General features: G+C 37.9%; 1 long non-coding RNA gene across 1 annotated transcript; it reads right to left on the bottom strand.

The window, feature by feature from the left end:
- Positions 1–2,701: 2,701 nt before the first annotated feature.
- On the bottom strand, positions 2,702–12,388 carry LOC127795260 (uncharacterized). Its single transcript, XR_008021772.1, has 7 exons — positions 12,196–12,388; positions 11,866–12,107; positions 8,901–9,000; positions 8,736–8,825; positions 8,106–8,630; positions 7,923–8,024; positions 2,702–2,827 (listed from the first exon to the last, which is right to left on the bottom strand). It is a non-coding gene; the product is annotated as an uncharacterized LOC127795260 (long non-coding RNA).
- Positions 12,389–13,204: the final 816 nt, after the last annotated feature.

The following is a 13,204-nucleotide window of genomic DNA, read 5'->3' as shown; positions in this document are numbered from 1 at the left end:
ATTAAGAATTACAATTATACTAACGCTAAATTCTTCCAGTCACATCCGTCGTGTTAATTTTGGCCCGTCATCCTAATGAAGCCAAGCTTCAGTGTACCGTTTTTCCAAATTTTTTATTGTACATTTGGTGGGCCAACCTCAGGGAAAAAATTGTAAAACCAATATTGATCAAATAAGAATATGCATTTCTGTGTATAATAATAACAAACAATCAAATAAAATTAATATATAAGATACTCACTTATCACAATTCTGATTGTAGGATAACTCTACTCAATGATCAACTTAATCAATATCCACTGGATGAGATGGAGCCGGCTCAATATTCTGCATAGGAAAATATGACACATGAGGTGCATGTGGTGTCGGCATAAATGAGTATGGGTATGGACCTCCTGGGGGATGAAAAGTCGGCCTATGAGATAGGGTAGACTATAGTGCAATCTCAAGTGGGTAGGATGCGAGTAGGACTGTAGTATAACCCATAACATATAGCATCCCAGCAAATGGCTGCTGGAACTAGGGCTGGCAATAAGCCGAGCTACTCATGAGCTGGCTCAAGACTCGACTTGATAATTAGCTTAATAAGTAAGTTCGTGATACAAATGAGCCGAGTTTGAGCTACCATTAGCTGGACTCATTCGGCTCATGAGCCAGCTCGATATGCTTATATATATTAATTTTTTAAATTTATTAAATAAAAAAATATTTATTACTTAATACTCAATAATATAAATATATACTTAATAATTTTATAAATATATTATTTAAATATATATATACATAAAAGTAAGGTGATAGTTAGTTTCAAGCTGAGCCGAACCAGCTCGTAATCATCATCGAGTCGAGCTCGAGCTAAAAAAATCAGCTCATATCGAGCTCGAGCCGAGCATGAGCCATTCTAAAATCAATCGAGCTGAGCTCAAGCTACGCTTAGCTCGGCTCAACTCGACTTATTGTATAATACCCCAAGAGTCTAGAGAATGTTAGTATATATCAAGGATAAGTAAGGAAGGAAATAACACCAGTTAGACACTTTTTGGGCTAAATATAGGCAAGGAACTCCGAGGTTAAGCGTGCTTGAGCTAGGGAAGCTCAAGGATGGGTGACCCCCTGGGAAGTTCGCGTAGGCCCATTAGGGTAAGTTGTTCTGGTCCTTCCTATTGCTCGATGAGGGATGTTACAGGTGGTATCAGAGCCAACCCTCGAGCCTCTGAGCGCGGTGGTGGGACAAACCTTAGTGAAGATGCTAAGTCTCTAAGGAGGGGTGCGTGTAAGCACCTTAGGCAAATCCCACATCGGCTATGCAAATGGGGAGATATGGGACCAGTTGTAAGGTCGCATGACGAGGACGTCATGTGCTCAAGGGAGGAGAATGTAATACCCCAAGAGCCTAAAAAATGGTAGTATATATCGAGGATAGGTAATGAATAAAATAACACCAGCTGTATACCTTTTAGGCTGAATGTAGGCAAGGAACTCCAGGGTTAAGCGTACTTGAGCTGAGAAAGCTCAATGATGGGTGACCCCCTGGGAAGTTCACGTAGGCCCATTAGGGTAAATTGTTTCGATCCTTCCTATCGCTCGATGCGGGATGTTACATATTGCCAGCTTTAGCTGGAACTAAGTCATTGAAACGAAAGAATGTGAGTGCGATGACTAAGGATATAAAGAAGTAGACGGGACAGCACGTATGGAGATAGAAAAAAAATATTGTGAACCATCACTACTACCCCTACCCATGGGGAAGGTGTATCCCTATAAGATCAACGTCTTCATCTACCCTTACTACCCCTACTATCCCTACCCCTGCTTGGTTCGGTAGGTGAATGTCCTGATATCTGTTTTTGAGAATTACATAAAAAATAAAAATATGGTATAACGTACAAGGTCACACACATTAAATAATACAAAAGATATTATATCATTGCATATACAAGTGAATTAACATATTCAAAAATAAATCAATTTTCTTCTATATATTCATCACTATCTATGTCATCAAACAATAACTCTTTCTCGTCATCTTCTGATATAGATTATTCCTCTACATCATCATCGTCTTCTTATTATTGAACAACATTTGAAATATCTATTTCCTTGACTATTTCATCTAAATCTTGTAAAGTACCTCTAAGGTCATCATTTTGATCAATTTGTGAGAGTTATGGTATCTCATCCTCACTATAAGAGGTTCGATTTTTCCTGGTGGTGAGAAAATAACCAGAAAAAGTAAAAAAATCGTTGGTAAAATTTTTACCAACGGTAATTATTTTTGCCAAAAATACCTCATTCGGAAAAGTTTTCCGATGGTTTTCAACCGCCGGAAAATAAAATGAAAACCGCCGATAAAAAAATCATTACCGGCGGTATTTTAAATCGCCGGTAAATTTCCAGCGATTTAGGAAAACCACCGGCAAAGTTTCCACTTTGCCGGCGGTTTTCCTAAACCGCTGGAAATACTCCAAAATTTTTAAAACAATATGCCAGCAGTAGGTCAACCGCCGGTAAAACCATAAAAACCGTCGGAAATACTCAAAAAAAAATTTAAAAACCGTATACCTGTATAACATTAATCATTTGTATAACAATCAAAACCTGTATAACAAAAAATCACCAACTATTTTAAAAGATTCACCCACTACACATATAATAATTGTATACAATAGATCTATTTAAGTACAACACATTTGATCATTTAGATCAATCTTGTCCCATCTCATTACACAATACATTTTTGCACATACAAATCAACCCTAAACTCAGATAACCCTTGATTACACCACCATGCTGCTCCAACCAAAATTGCATATCATATTTTTTCGATCTGCATTGAAAAATAATAGATCTATAAGTATGTACATTAACTATAAAATTGCATAACAATTGTATACAAAAACACTTACATCAGAGACCCTCCATCGTATCGTAGTTTTATTATTATTAGCATCCCTCAAGACACGTATCCCAGAAAATTGTCGAGGCAATGGATATAAAGGCTTCAGCACTTTTTGAATACTAATTTCAACAAACTCATTACCTAGCTCTACTCTCCCTATAGACTTGGTCGGATTAATGGACACAATGATTGCGTCAGCAACAATGTGGCGAGGTATTCGTCCATTCATCAAGTGAACAAATTCACTAATTTGTCATATCATACAGAATAATAAGAATTAATTAACTCTTTTGGAAAATAATCAGAGGCTAAAAGTAAAAAGATAAAAATGAGTCCTTCATCATCAATGGTAAGTTAACACTAATCCACATGTAAACTGATAATATCATATTTAGTTATTTGCTAAAAGTAAAAAGATAAAAATGAGTCCTTCATCATCAATGGTAAGTTAACACTAATCCACATGTAAACTGATAATATCATATTTAGTTATTTAAAACAATGGGCACTTTGATTATGGAAAGAGGAATATTTAGGGTAAAAAAAAGATCAATCAGTGTTAATTGGTAGTGGCACCTTCAAGACATGATGCAGGCTTGCAACTGTATATTTTACACAAATTTTCAAGGTTTAATACTCTGTCTGCCTATTTCTACAACTGATGCCAAGAAAACTAACTTCAATTTTCTTGATCACAAGCAAATGAAAGCTACACGTTTCCTGTTAGTGTTTTTATATTTATATGATCTTTTATCATACTTAAATTATAATAAAGTTGAGTTGTCTCATCTAGATGCAGAACTAAGGCTGCTTGAAGTTTTCTATCACAAGATCTACAAGGTACTTTATGCAACTTGATGGGCTGGCCTTTTCTATGTGAAAGTTTCTTGCCTTTTCGATTTGTTTCTTTTTGTCATGAGCTGTGTTTTAAAGTATTATAGTGATTGAAGTGACCTCCTTTTGGATGAATCTAAATGAAGTAAAATGTTTGAACAAAGTGGCCTTTCAATGTTATTATAGATTTTAAGTATAACCAGAATATTTTCATTATCAAATCATATTCTCAAATTACTTCCTAAAACTCCTACAGTTTCTTTGTTGATATTGGACACTGCTTTACCTGTGTCTTGCATTTGTTTTATCCTTTTCATGTCAGGAAGTTGCTGAATTAAGATCTAATTAGTTTAAGGTGCTCAATTTATTTGGGAAATGTTTATATTAATTAAGTTGCTGAATTAAGTTCACAATTTATAGATTTATTTGCTGAATTAAGATCTAATAATAAATGTTTATATTTATTGAGCAATGTCTACCTAGACTACTACTTGCTTCATCCTTGCCCAATTCTCTGAGTCTAACATATGCCCCATTCTCCCTCCATATATATTTTGCAGATTTTCCCACTAAGTGAGAAGATTGAGAATATTAAAGATCAGTATTGGACATTGCGAGCATAGGAGGTAACGTTTAAGAATTTCTTTTGTTTGTCTGGTTTATTTATTAGGGATCATACTTATTCTTGTTTTAACAAGTTCAGTCTCTGAAAAACTTTCTGAGGAACAGTTTGGTCTGTTTGTGCTGAATGAGAAACTGTCCAACCCTTGATTTTTAGCAGTGTCCTTTTCAACTGTTGCGATCAGCGCCTAACAGTTTCATGCATTTCATAAGATCTCCTAGTGGGCACTAGAATGACTAAAGTAAATTTAAGCATATGATTTCTTAGGGCATCTTTAGTAGTGTTTTCATTTTTAAAATTTTGAAAACAAAAAAAGAAGACTGTGTTTGGATACCTGTTTTTGTTTTAAAAATGCAAAAATTTTCAAAAAAGAAAAGGACATTGTGTTTCCATTTTTTCAATTCCTTTTGTTTACTTCATTCAGCCCCCCACCCTCACCTTCACATAGGCTGGCTCTGTGCTTTTGGCTCTGTGCTTTTGGTTGTTATACAATTTCATAGATAGCATGCAAAACTTAATTAACAAATCGTACGTTTTAAATAAAAACTGTGAATAAAAATTTAACTTGCATGTCATTGCCAAGTCACAAAGAAAGGAACAATAAATGTAACGCCCCATTTTTTCGGGCGCGTTATAAATTGGGATATTTTCGGGATAATAAATTTTTTTTTCTTTTCTACTTAATTCTAAATCACAACATACCTCGAAACTCGTCCCAGAATTCTCATACATTAATCTCGAAAGAAAATCACTATACTCATCAAATGCGGAAGCAAAGATCGAAACCTGATATCTTAACATTAATCAAATAAATTCTTACATTTTCAACATTCCTCAAAAGGTTCAAGATCTAAAGTAGCAGAACTTAAATACAGGGGCTACGTTACATACATTTCATTTCTCATGCACTTAGCTAAGTGCCATTTCATGCCTCATTTATCTTCGTATCTACTACAATCTCCACCTGGAACATTTGAATATTCCAGGGGCAAATCCCAAGTTAGATGATGAATCATCTAAGTAAGGGTACAGAAAACATATTTCGTGTATGAATGCAATGTCTTTCATCGTAGGTGTCAACTGCACCCCTCATGCTACCTACTATTTTAGCGGCCCCCTTCTTTCGAAGCCGAGGTGTATGGGTGCACCCTTGGTAAGGCAGCGGTGCCAGTTCGTACTCCCTACGGCCTCATATGCGAGTGATCAATGATATCAACGTGTATTTATGCATTTCATAGTCATGTCATGTATGCAGTCTACGTGATGGATTCATATCAAGGCATATCAATATGATGAAAACATTTTCGAGGAAACATAAATCACTTACTAACCAAGCATTTTCCGTAAAACTAACTTTAATTGGGGAGTACCACTTACCTTTTCAAGCTTATCGGACTACCTCGATATCCGTGCCTTGTCTCGATTTGCGTACCAATCTCAAAATTTGCACCAGTCTCTTCAACTTCAGCATCAAAATATCCTAATCACCATAATTATTTAAATAAACATTAAAACCTATTTTTCCATAATTTTTGGCATTTTCTATAATTTTCTCTCTATTTCTTCCTATTTTTCCTCAATAAATCCAGATTAAATATTTCTAAAATATTTTCTCAAATATTTCACTACGATAATTCATAAAATAATATTCTTGAATTTCTGAAATTTTCTAAGGAATTTTACTCACCTTAACTTAGCATCTCGAATTTCCTCGGTATGCATGCCCTATCCTTGAAACGCGTGCCCGGACTTTTCTTTTCTTTTTCTTCCTTTTCTTTCTTTTTTCTTTTTTTCTTTTTCTTTTCTATTTTTCTTTTTCTCTTTTCTTCTTACTGTTCATCTTCCTCCTTCCCTTCACGCACCTGCAACTTCTCTTATTCATTTCCTCTTCTTTCTTTTCTTCTTTCTTTCTTTTTCTTCTTCTTCTTCTTCGTTGTCTTCTTTGCGCAGCCCCTGCACGCGCCCAGCCACCGCCAGCCACTGCCTCGGCAAGCTTCGCCGGCCATCGCGGCCTCCCTCGCCGTGCATCGCGGCTGCCACCACCGGGCTCGCCGCGTCGCTGCTGGCTGCCGCACGCGGTCGCCGTTGGCCGCGATTGCTACTGCCTTGTTGCAGCATTTTGCGGCCATGGCCGCCGCTGCTGCTGTGCGGCTGGCTTTGGCGCCTTTCAGCACTCTGGCCGACGCTCCAACCTCCCGCTACCCCGCCGACCTTCCTGGACTTCGTCTTAGCTGCTGATGACCGCCCCGCGCGCTGCCCTGCTCCTTCTTCCTTGTCCACCATGGCCAGCATCGAAGCTCTGCTTCGCGGCCATGGCCGCTGGAAGTGGCCATTCCTCGGTCGCTCACTCTCTCTCCCACGATCTTACTCTCTGATCTCACAAGCTCTCTCTCGATCTCTAGGCCGGCTTCTCCCGTGGCTTGCTTTATTTCCTCTTCCTCTTCCCCTTATATAGCCGAAGCCTCCATCATCTCCCCTACCTGCGCCATCTCTTGTTGCGTGAAGATCACACTTACTAACAGCCATCAATTAGCAGGGGCATGGGATTCGCGTGTAAATCTATCCAAATGTTGCAAGTGATGGGGTTGCAGAACATGGCGGAATTGCAGGGGCGCCTGCTACACGCAACACATATATATAATTATATGCTATTTTAATATATATATATATATAAATTGCATAATTAATTCTAAAAATTATACATTAAATCTCAAATTTTATCCCTATTACACTAGTGTAATTCCCTAATTGCAACTACGGCCTTAAACTTCAAATTAATTTACATTACTATATCGAAATCCCCAATTAATAATTCAAATCTTAGTTGAAAAGGACGATTTCGCGCCAGTGTCCTCACCGGGCTGTCGTTTCCTCTTGAAATCACTGAAGGGTTGCTCGTTACGCAAAACCGGAGCCCCCCTAGAGTTCCGTTGATTTTTCGGGAGCCTCCTACAACGATTCGATTTTTCAGCCTAAATGGTAGCTGTATTTTAGCTGTACCGAAAACTGTTCCTGATTCAATTTCTTTCGATATCATAAATCCTATCTCGATACGCTCGTCGAGTCCATATAATTTTCCTTAGACAATTTCACTCTGAGGCATTCCCTGCAGTTGATTCGGTACTTATAACTGCTATCAATCCAATTTTTCGGTATCCTAAATTCATCGAAATTACGTGGCAGCTCACACGAACATGGGGTATTACAGTAAACACATGGGAGAAAAGAACACTAAACACAATCCTTTGTCTAAAATCCATTGTGATCACATTCATACAAAACCCAAACTATTTTCTTGGAATAACTTCCATTACTATATAAGGTACCACCACATCCACTAGAGAAAGGAACACCAAACACAACCATTCACTTAAATTTCATTTTGATCATGCCTCTACAAAATTCAAAATTCTATCACAAAATAAGTTTTATCATCATATCAGATGGATTATTATCTGTTTTGATCTTCTCAAGTTACATTAGCAACATATCCATAATTATGCATATTTGTAATTAACACAATTGTAATTAACAAAATACTTGGTATTTAAACTCAATTGTAATTACCTCTAAATGATGACCACATTCTGGTGTTGATAATCCAGCGCATTCAGCTTCAGGTGATGGTTTGCTTGTATGTGCAGCAGAAGCACTAGCATATGAGGATGGCTATATTTCAAAATAATTTAGTTAATATTTAAAGTAAACATGTAATTTTAAATCACGAAATGCACTAATGGAACGACATACCTGTCTCGGTTGTGGTGTATTGCTTGGAGTCGGTGGTGCATGTCTCATTGCCTCAAGTATTGCACGAACTTGCATTTGAACTTGACTTTGGATTTGAACTTGAAATTTTTCTTCTAGCTCGGCAGTAATTTGCACACGCATTTGGTCATACTACTCTTGGGGCACCTGATATTGTTGTCTTTGTCTAACCTTAGTTGGGCATGTTCCAAGTCCTCCCATCCTTACCCTGCCATGCCCATCTTTGCCTAATATTTGAGTAAAGACATCCTCTAGCGAATCTGGGGTTTGTTCATCAGCAGGTATTTGTGACAACCTTTCATCCATTTATTCCTCAAGAAACATTTCACAAATTAGTTACATAAATCGACAAGTAAAAGAAATAAAATATATCTACAACTTTCAAATTTTAGAAATACATACGATTATATATGAAGATGTAGAGTCTACTATTTCTCCGCTCTTTTTGGTGTGTATCTTTTTAAAAAGCTTGATTCTATCTGGGTCATCTCCATTTTCAATAGTCATCTAAAAACATATATAAGACATGAAATATATTAAATGTTTAAAGTTTAGGCATTACTAATTAAATTATCAATAAATATATATAACTAATATCCATTATATTCTTACCTGGTGTCTAACCTGAGGATGTGATCGCCTACCGCTTGTGTGACCCATCTTTTGCTTATTTCGATTGGCACGATTTGTCGCACTACGTTCCTACTTATAATATGAAATTAGAACTAGGTATAGAGAATCCATTTGATATATCTACCATACATAAATCATACATACCTGTGTTTGCTCACATCTCCAATACTTTACAAGAACCTTCCAATGTTCTAGGTCCACCCGAGGCGGTATTTTTGATAAACGAGCCGCATCTGTCTCATGGCTGTAATACCCGAGAAATTTGGGGTAATTAAAAATAAGCAATTTATTAGAGAAATGGGATTTCAGAGAAAATTGGTATTTGAATAACCCAAAAAATTGACCAAATCGACTGCCGGGGATGCCCTGGAGCCGAGATGCCGAAAGAAAATGATGTGGCATTAATGAGCACCCCGAGATATGATTTATAGCGTCGAAAAAAATAAGATCGAGAACAGTTTTCGGTACAGCTAAAATGCAACAACCAATTAGGCTGCAATATCGAATTGTTATAGACGGCTTCCCGGAAGTCAACGGGAGCTTGAGGGGGCTTCGGTTTTTCATAAGGAACGACCCTTCAGTGGTTTCGGGAAGAAACAAAGAGGTTTAGGGCCCAAGTGAAGATTCGAGCCTAACTACAGTTTTTGGAAATTGCTAAGGGGAGGCCGAAACGATATTTTTTTGGAATCCTCTGGGGTCAAAATGACGTTTTAGGACTTGGTCTTAAATGCGATTATGGAAAGTCAAGGGGTTAAGTGGAGAACAGCCAAAATGAGAATATCAAAAGTTGAGGGGCCAAAATGCAATTTTTCGAAAAAGCTAGCATGGGCAAATCTGACCGGTCGGCCATGGCCGATTTTGGCCATGGGGTTGCACGAGGCTTGGTCGGGGGAGCATCTTTTGTAAAGAGCTTGCCCGACAAAAGCCATCGTGGTGGCCGAATTTTGAAGAAAAAGCAACCAAAGTTGGCCAGATTTTGGTGCGCCTGCAACTTGCAATTGCTGTCGGATAAGGCTCGATCGAGGGCCATCTGAGGGAGGTCGAGACTCTAAGAGGCGTGGGTAGGTCGGCCAAAGGCATTTGAGGCATCGAGGATGCCTATAAATAAGGGTTCTTGATAGCCGAATTTTGGATAAGTGGAAGCTTCAAATCGGCCTTTGTTTTGAACGAATTGAGGCTCAATAATAAGGGGCTTTTGAAGCCCATGAGATGTAGTTTCATTCTGGAAACTTTAGAGCATTTTGGTGCTCATTTGATAGGCGTCAATAGTGGCCGAAAATAGAGGGTTTTTGAGTTTCAAATCGACCAACTTATTGAATGAATTGGCATTCCATTTTAAGGGGCTTTTGTTGCCCATAGTGAGAGGAACATTTCTGGTAAGTTTGGAGAATTTTGGAGCAAGTTTCATGGGGTTTCAAGGCCTCGCCGGAGTCAGGAGGCGGTCCGCCTAGCCGAACATTCGAGGCCCCGATAGGACGTCTTCCGATGGTCCTTTCAAGGCTCAAGATGGCCCATTCAGATCGACTGAAGAAGGGGGAGAAGATGGCATTGAAAACCAGGTTTTCCGGCACGGCCGTCGCCGGAGAAGACGACCGGCACGTGCCGGTCACGCGCGGTCATCCACGCGCCGTCACTTGCCCTAGAGCGTGCGGGCGGGTGGTGAGTCCAAAAATTCTGAAAAAAATGTTAGAAAATCCGGAAAATTATTTTACGGAGGTCTGTGGAAAAAGATTTGAAGTTGGGATTCTGAATGTCTCGGTTTTTGCACCAAAGAGCCTCGTTTTGCATGAAAACGCAACATCCGGGTATGTCCAGTATTTTTCCTTGGAATTTTATAGTCTATTATGAATTGTTGTGAAGAAAGATTTGAAAAAATAGTCCCGATATATTTATTGGGATTTTTAGAAGGAAAAATGAAGGAAAATAGGAAATAAATGGAATATTGAGGATATTTAGTGATTAAATATTATTTTATGATTGAGGAGATCGAGATGATGTGATTGGTGCAACTTTTGAGAGTTGTCATGAAAATCGAGGCGGGGCAAGCATATCGAGGTGATGCACGCTTTTCGAGAAAATGCAAGTTTATTTCAAAAGGTGAGTTGTTCTATTCTAAGTATGATTTCGTGAGTGGTTTTCTCACAAGAACTTATAATTATGATATGATTGTTTATATGCATGCTATTTATGAATGCAATGTTCATTTTGTCATATTACATTGAAAGTCGTGATAATTATATGGCATGATATTATTGTCATATTGATATCTGTGCATGGGAATAGGATGTCGCCCCCAGAGTGTAGCCGTAATTCCCCAAGGGCGTTGAGGGAATAACGTTAGGTTTATCCTACAGAGGTTCGGGATTAGCCTAGGATTCCTAGCCGGGCTTGCGGGCCAGGGAAGTTACATTAAGAGCAAATGTTGTTCATGTTATTGCATCATGCATTCGTATATATGTTTTAGACCCTCACTAGAAGTTTCATCTTCTAATGGGTTATGCCCCTAGAACATTTCACGTTCCAGTTTTAGACTTGCAGTTAGGGCAGGGAGCAGGTTGAGATATGACGGCACGTGATGGCGTGGCCAATGATTCAACAGGTTGTCTCGGATATATTTTAGCTGATACTTTATTGATGTTTAGCCTTGTTAGAATATTATGGAATCTCCATGTATTTATGTATTTCAATATTGAGGATATGATGTTAATTATGGTACGAATTCTTATGTTATAAATAAAGTGATTTGATTATGTACCATATCAGGTTTCGATTATCGCTTCTGCATTTTTAATGATTTGCTGGGGGTTTTGTTCAGGACTCGGTACTTAAGGTTTAAGTTATGTACCGGGAAAGAAAGAAAAAAATAAATTATGTATATTTTGGGCCCCAGCATAGTGACACGCTCGGTAAGAGAAAAGCGGGGTGTTACAATGGCAATCATAATGTCTCTTCAAGGTGGCTTTGTACTCTCTCCACTTCTTGGAAGCATGTTGCAAGAAAATTGATCTCCATGTTGTGGGTACATCAGTGTTATCTTGTAATGATACACTTATTAGAGTATAAAAGTTCAAGGTCAAATAGATAAGAATCAGAGACGTTATTTACTCACCAAGACCTCTTGCCAGATGCGCTCCTTATATGGTTTCATCCCTGGTGATCTCTAATCAGTAAATGTAAAAGGAGCAATACTCCCTACCATCACACCTAGTTGGGTTTCCAACTTAGTTGCCATCTCCCCAATTGGTTGTCCTTCAGCATCAAATTCAATATGAATCTTTTCCTTTCCCCACTTTGAAATTTGTCTTAATATTCCTCTTCCTTTCTTGGCAGTAGATGACATGGAACTTGTACCTGCTAAAATATAATAACACAATAAATTCACATTGAATTAGGAAAGAATAGTAATTTATTATTGTTCATATAAATTTTTGGTATTTACCTTGCTGACTATGTGAGTCTTGGGGGTTGGATTGTGAGTGGATCAAGTCCTCTTCAGGATGCTGGGGATGTGACGGGACTGGGTTTGGGGTTGGATTATGGGATGGAACTGATTGTGAATCATTGTGGTGTGAATCTGTACTACATGACATGGATCCAATTGGCCAACGAGTCTGCCTCTTAGGTGCCATCAGTGTAATTGCCTATTATTGATTTGAATGTAAAAAACAATCTGTTAGCATATCAATTTAGGTTAAAACAAAAATAACAAATCAAAACATAAAAAGCTAAAAACATAAACATATATACATACCACACTATTAAATATTATGCAAGGAAGACATATACATGTCACTTCAATATTAGAAATCATTATCATCACTATGTGCAGTATAAGGAATGGAATTGTCGTCGTCATCTGATATATCAACTAGCATACCATCCTCATCAGATTCTCCAGAAGAGTAGTTTTCGTCAGATTCTCCTAACTCTACATGTAAGGACTGATCACTGTTGATTTCAACATGATTACTAATTAAAACATCTTTCTCGTCACAGCTCCCTGCCACATTTCTTTGACCCATGTTATATAAATCTCTAGGTGTCATCTTCATGACAACGTGCCATTCTTCATCAAGAGGATCAGCCACATATCACACTTGTGATGCTTGAGTTGCAAGTATAAAAGGTTCGTCTGTTGGTTTATTCTCTTGATACATTAAACAATTAAAATTTACAATTATGAAATTCAAACTATCAACCTTCATCCCTCTGTTATTGTCAACCCAGTCACACTTAAATAAAACAAATTTGAATTCGTTAAAGTACCGTATCTCAACAACATCTGTTAGGACTCCATAGAAGGTAACATCACCACTGATAGCACATTTATCTTTTGAACTAACATAACTTTCAGTATTTGCAATTAGTAATACTCCACTGTTTTGAGTCATTCTTCTCCTTTCTCGACGCCTTGTGTGGAATTTGAATCCATTTATGATGTACCTAGA

The sequence above is a fragment of the Diospyros lotus genome, chromosome 2 (genome assembly GCF_014633365.1).
Source record: "Diospyros lotus cultivar Yz01 chromosome 2, ASM1463336v1, whole genome shotgun sequence".
Taxonomy (NCBI): domain Eukaryota; kingdom Viridiplantae; phylum Streptophyta; class Magnoliopsida; order Ericales; family Ebenaceae; genus Diospyros; species Diospyros lotus.
Note: the sequence above shows the minus strand (reverse complement) of the source record. Positions and strands in the feature narration are given on the sequence as shown.